This window comes from Triticum urartu, chromosome 7 (assembly GCF_003073215.2).
Source record: "Triticum urartu cultivar G1812 chromosome 7, Tu2.1, whole genome shotgun sequence".
Classification (NCBI taxonomy): domain Eukaryota; kingdom Viridiplantae; phylum Streptophyta; class Magnoliopsida; order Poales; family Poaceae; genus Triticum; species Triticum urartu.
Genome location: NC_053028.1, coordinates 714,908,057 through 714,914,111, shown reverse-complemented (window position 1 = coordinate 714,914,111; position 6,055 = coordinate 714,908,057).

The window sequence follows — 6,055 nt, the reverse complement described above, 5'->3', positions numbered from 1 at the left end:
GTATGACTTATATCGCCCACAACTCACTTGTGTTCTACTCGTGCATATAACATCAACGTAAATAACCTAGGCTTGGATGCCACTGTTGGGTTTCGTAGTAATTTCAAAATTTTCCTACGCACACGCAAGATCATGTGATGCATAGCAACGAGGGGAGAGTGTGATCTACATACCTAGTAGATCGACAACGGAAGCGTTTGGTTGATGTAGTCGTATGTCTTCATGATCCGACCGATCAAGCACCGAAACTACGGCACCTCCGAGTTCGAGCACACGTTCGGCTCGATGACGATCCCCGGACTCTGATCCAGCAAAGTGTCGGGGAAGAGTTCCGTCAGCACGACGGCGTGGTGACGATTTTGATGTACCACAGCAGCAGGGCTTCGCCTAAACTCCGCTACAGTATTATCGAGGACTATGGTGGCTGGGGGCACCGCACGCGGCTAAGGAATAGATCACGTGGATCAACTTGTGTGTTTCTGGGGTGCCTCTGCCTCAGTATATAAAGGAGCCAAGGGGGAGGGGGCCGCCGGCCAGGAGGAGGGCGCATGAGGAGTCCTACTCCTCCCGGGAGTAGTTGGACTAGGATTCCCCGAGGGGGAAAGAGGGAGAGGGGGGCCGGCCACCTCTCCTAGTCCTAATAGGACTAGGGGAAGGGGGGAGGCACGTGGCCACCTTGGGCTGCCCCTTTCTCCTTTCCACTAAAGCCCATTAAGGCCCATATGGCTCCCGGGGGTTTCCGGTAACCTCCCGGTACTCCGGTAAAATCCCGATTTCACCCGGAACACTTCCAATGTCCAAATATAGGCTTCCAATATATCAATCTTTATGTCTCGACCATTTCGAGACTCCTCGTCATGTCCGTGATCACATCCGGGACTCCGAACAACCTTCGGTACATCAAAATGCATAAACTCATAATATAACTGTCATCGTAACCTTAAGCGTGCGGACCCTATGGGTTCGAGAACAATGTAGACATGACCGAGACACGTCTCCAGTGAATAACCAATAGCGGCACCTGGATGCCCATATTGGCTCCTACATATTCTACGAAGATCTTTATCGGTCAGACCGCATAACAACATACGTTGTTCCCTTTGTCATCGGTATGTTACTTGCCCGAGATTCGATCGTCGGTATTCCAATACCTAGTTCACTCTTGTTACCGGTAAGTCTCTTTACTCGTTCTGTAATACATCATCCCGCAACTAACTCATTTAGTTGCAATGCTTGCAAGGCTTAAGTGATGTGTATTACCGAGAGGGCCCAGAGATACCTCTCCGACAATCGGAGTGACAAAACTAATCTCGAAATACGCCAACCCAACATGTACCTTTGGAGACACCTATAGTACTCCTTTATAATCACTCAGTTACGTTGTGACGTTTGGTAGTACCCAAAGTGTTCCTCCGGTAAACGGGAGTTGCATAATCTCATAGTTATAGGAACATGTATAAGTCATGAAGAAAGCAATAGCAACATACTAAACGATCGGGTGCTAAGCTAATGGAATGGGTCATGTCAATCAGATCATTCTCTTAATGATGTGATCCCGTTAATCAAATAACAACTCATGGTTCATGGTTAGGAAACATAACCATCTTTGATTAACGAGCTAGTCAAGTAGAGGCATACTAGTGACACTTTGTTTGTCTATGTATTCACACATGTATTATGTTTCCGATTAATACAATTCTAGCATGAATAATAAACATTTATCATGATTATAAGGAAATAAATAATAACTTTATTATTGCCTCTAGGGCATATTTCCTTCAAGTACATCATCTCTTGTGTCCGTACATCGTCGAATATTATCACTATATAGCATCACTAATACAACTAGAACCGTAGCGCCCGACGGGTATCGTTGCGGGCGGTGGACACCCAAAGATAAGGAACCATCACAGGGTCATAGCTCCAGTGAGATCCCTGAAGAATCTGTCAGGTATTGTCGAACCTACCCTCCAATGCAACCATGTAGCGACGGACGTGCTCGTCCTCCTCGCTGACACGGTAACGTACCACCTCCGCGGTGTCCGAAAGCCTCGGCTCCGTCACTGGCCCACGCGACCGCCACCAAACAAGGATCGGGTCAGCAACGGGCTGCCTCCTCACCAACCTACGTCCCCCGGAAGGTAGCACCTCCCAATACCAGCCCGGCGGAGCCCAGTCCCGAAGATGGCCCTGATCAAGCATGCCTCCACCGCCGAGTCGACGACGACGAGGATGCGGGATAGGCATCGCCGACGTCCATGCGGGAACTACTTCTATATATAGTTAAATAAAGTAGTTTTATTAATTAAATCAACTAGTTCAACTACTAAGCACTTACTATAAATAAATAAAGTAGTACTTACTAAAAACAAACTACTTCTATATATAGTAAAATAAAGTAGTTTATTAAATCAACTAGATAGTTCAACTATATATGAAGCACTTACTATAAATAAAATAAAGTAGTACTTACTAAAAATAAACTAGTTTAACTATAGTTCTATTATTTTTCTAACTAATTATATTAAACACTTTCTTTTCTTATTTTTTTCCTATACATACACAGTAAATTGACAAAGAAAATACTATGAACAAAAAAATCATTAAAATTCTATGAACAAAGTTATAAAACAGAAAAAAATCATAAAAATTCTATGAACAGAAAAAAATCATAACAATTTGACATATTCGATCTTTGCATATATATGAACATACAAACATGCATATTCAACAATAATATCACCAAAAAAATCTATTAACAGAAAAAAAATCTAACACAATATGAACAAATTAATTACACAATATGAAAAAAAATCTATCAGAAAAATCTATGAACTACACATCTAAATTACTACACATCTAACAAAAAAAAATCTATGAACTATAAAAAAATCTAACAAAATTAACTACACATCTAAATTAACTACTACTAACATATTCATAAATTAGTTGCTCATGGCGACGGCGATGGCGACGGCGAGGTGCGGCGCGGGGCGGGGCGGCGCGGCGACGGGTCGGGGCGGCGCGGGACGAGGGCGTGGCGAGGGCTGGCTCGGGCAGCCTGCCGGCGTCGTGGATAGATTCGCCGCCGTCGAGGGAGAGCAGGAGGAGAGATCGAAGTGGGGATGGGCGGTTCTGAAATTTTCCTAAGTGCTACTTATATAGCAAAGGCATTGGTCCCGGTTCGTGGCACAAACCGGGACTAATGCCCCCCTTTAGTCCCGGTTGGTGCCACCAACCGGGACCAAAGGCCTCTTTTCAGCAGCCCAGAGGGCGGGAAACAGAGACCTTTGGTCCCGGTTGGTGGCACCAACTGGGACTAAAGGTGGGTCATTGGTACCGGTTGGTGCCACCAACCGGTACCAATGCACCCGTCTAATTACACTAGTAGAAAAAGGGTCAAATGTGAGACACATTAGTGTCGGTTCTGTTACAAACCGGGACTAATGTGTCCATTAGTGCCGGTTCCAACGGCTAGGCGGGAGGAGCTCTTTAGTACCGGTTTGTGGCGAACCTTTAGCACCGGTTCGTGCCACGAACCGGTACTAAAGAAAGTGGTGGCAGGATGTTGTCAGAGTGGGGCCCTTCCAGCACCTTTAGTACCAGTTCGTGGCACGAACCGGTACTAAAGGTCGTCCTATATAAACCCTTCGTCCACCCGCACTCTGTTCTTCCCCCTTTCCCCTCTCCCTCTCCTCTGTTCTTTCCTTCTTCCTCTCGAGTTCATCACAAAATTTGCCCCAAATTTGTCAAGATTTGCAGGCCCCCATCCATTCAAATGATCACCAAGGTTAGCAACTTTGTCCTTTCATCTCTCATTGCTAGATTAGCTCTTGCATTGGTTTATATAGTGATTAATTGTGGGTTTTAGTAATTTGGGAGGAATTATATGTGGTAGTATTTGATTTATATGCAATCTGAGGTCAAAATAACACTTAGTTTGCATATGTAGGTGTGGTTTACTTAGTGCCTTCTAAATCTCCGTCGTAACCACCGTCGATCGCCCGCACCGTCCCGTCGCCGGCACCACCTTGTGGTGAGCCTCTTGTTCATGAAATTTTATATAAAAATTTGATGTTTGTGTGATTTGGATATATAGTTACTCGTATAATTATCTTACCCGTACGTTGTTTGTTATACATAGTGCCATGGTTTTGATATCCGTCCCCGTCGGCCCTCGTCCTTGTTATGATTCGGATATGGTATATTCTCTTTTAAAACTATTTGTTGCATTTCGTGTTAATGACAAATTATGCCCATCAAGTTGACATAGATATTTTTATCTAGGAGGTATGTGAACCGGAAATTCCAACCGACCCTATTGTCGAGAGGTTAAATTTAGTTGAAAGAGAAAACGAGTACTTGAAAGAAAAATTGAAAAGAATTGAGGGGGAGAAGATGGAATTGGAGTTGCATGTTGCCGATGTCGCCGATGATCACAAGATCAAGATGGAGAAAATGCGCTTGAAGATTAGAAAGATTAGAAAAGATGCCATCGATAGTGAGGCTTGGTATCATTATGCTGTTGGATCAATTGTTACCTTAGTTGCGATCTTGATCGCATTTGTTTTTGCATTTAAATGCTTTAGCTAGAGAGTTATTTTTTTGTTGCATTTAAGTGTTGTATGAACTTTATGTATGAACTTGTATTAATTTGGTCTATTCGGTGTTGTGTAATGAAGATGAGCCGGCAATGGATGTACGATGACCGATGCTCTCCCCAGTTCGTTGAGGGCGTGCATACTTTTCTGCTTGCGGCTGAGGCAAACAAGCGGGTGGATGGTTTTATGCCTTGTCCATGTGCTGGCTGTAAGAATGGTCGCAATTACTCTACGTCAAGAACCATTCACGTCCACCTGTTTGAGTCCGGTTTCATGCCCCACTATAATGTTTGGACCAAGCACGGAGAAAGAGGGGTTATGATGGAAGACAATGAAGAAGAAGAGGACGACGACAGCTATCCTGGCCATGGGTTCCCTGAATACGATGATACAACAATGGGGGAAGAAGCTGAGCTGGTAATGCGGGAAGAAGCTGAGCCGGCAATGCGGGAAGAAGCTGAAGAAGAGGCATCAGATGAGCCCGTTGATGATCTAGGTCGGGCCATTGCCGATGCAAAGAGAAACTGTGCAAGTGATTTGGATAAGAAGAAGTTGCAGCGCATGTTAGAGGATCACAAAAAATTGTTGTACCCGAATTGCGTAGGTGACAAGAAAAAGCTGGGCACCACACTGGAATTGCTGCAATGGAAGGCAGAGAATGGTGTATCTGACAAGGGATTTGGAAAGTTGCTGGTAATGATAAAGGATATGCTTCCAAAGGACAACGAATTGCCTGAGAGTACGTACGAAGCAAAGAAGGCTGTCTGCCCTCTAGGGTTAGAGGTGCAGAAGATACATGCATGCCCTAATGATTGCATCCTCTACCGCAGTGAGTACGAGGATTTGAACGCTTGCCCGGTATGTGGTGCATTGCGCTATAAGATCAGCCGCGATGAGCCTGGTGATGTTGAGGGCGAGCGCCCCAGGAAGAAGATTCCTGCCAAGGTGATGTGGTATTCTACTATAATACCACGGTTGAAACGTTTGTTCCAAAACAAAGAGCATGCCAAGGCGATGCGATGGCACAGAGAAGACCGTAAGAAAGAAGGTAAGTTGAGAGTACCCGCTGACGGGTCGCAGTGGAGAAAAATCGAAAGAAAGTACGGGAAGGAGTTTGCAGATGACGCAAGGAGCGTATGGTTTGGTCTAAGCGCAGATGGCATTAATCCTTTTGGGGAGCAGAGCAGAAACCATAGCACCTGGCCTGTGACTCTATGTTTGTATAACCTTCCTCCTTGGTTGTGCATGAAGCGGAAGTTCATTATGATGCCAGTGCTCATCCAAGGCCCTAAGCAACCTGGCAATGACATTGATGTGTACCTAAGGCCATTAGTTGAAGAACTCTTACAACTGTGGAATGGAACAGGTGTACGTGCGTGGGATGAGCACATGGGGGAAGAATTTGACCTAAAGGCGTTGTTGTTCGTGACCATCGATGATTGGCCTGCTCTCAG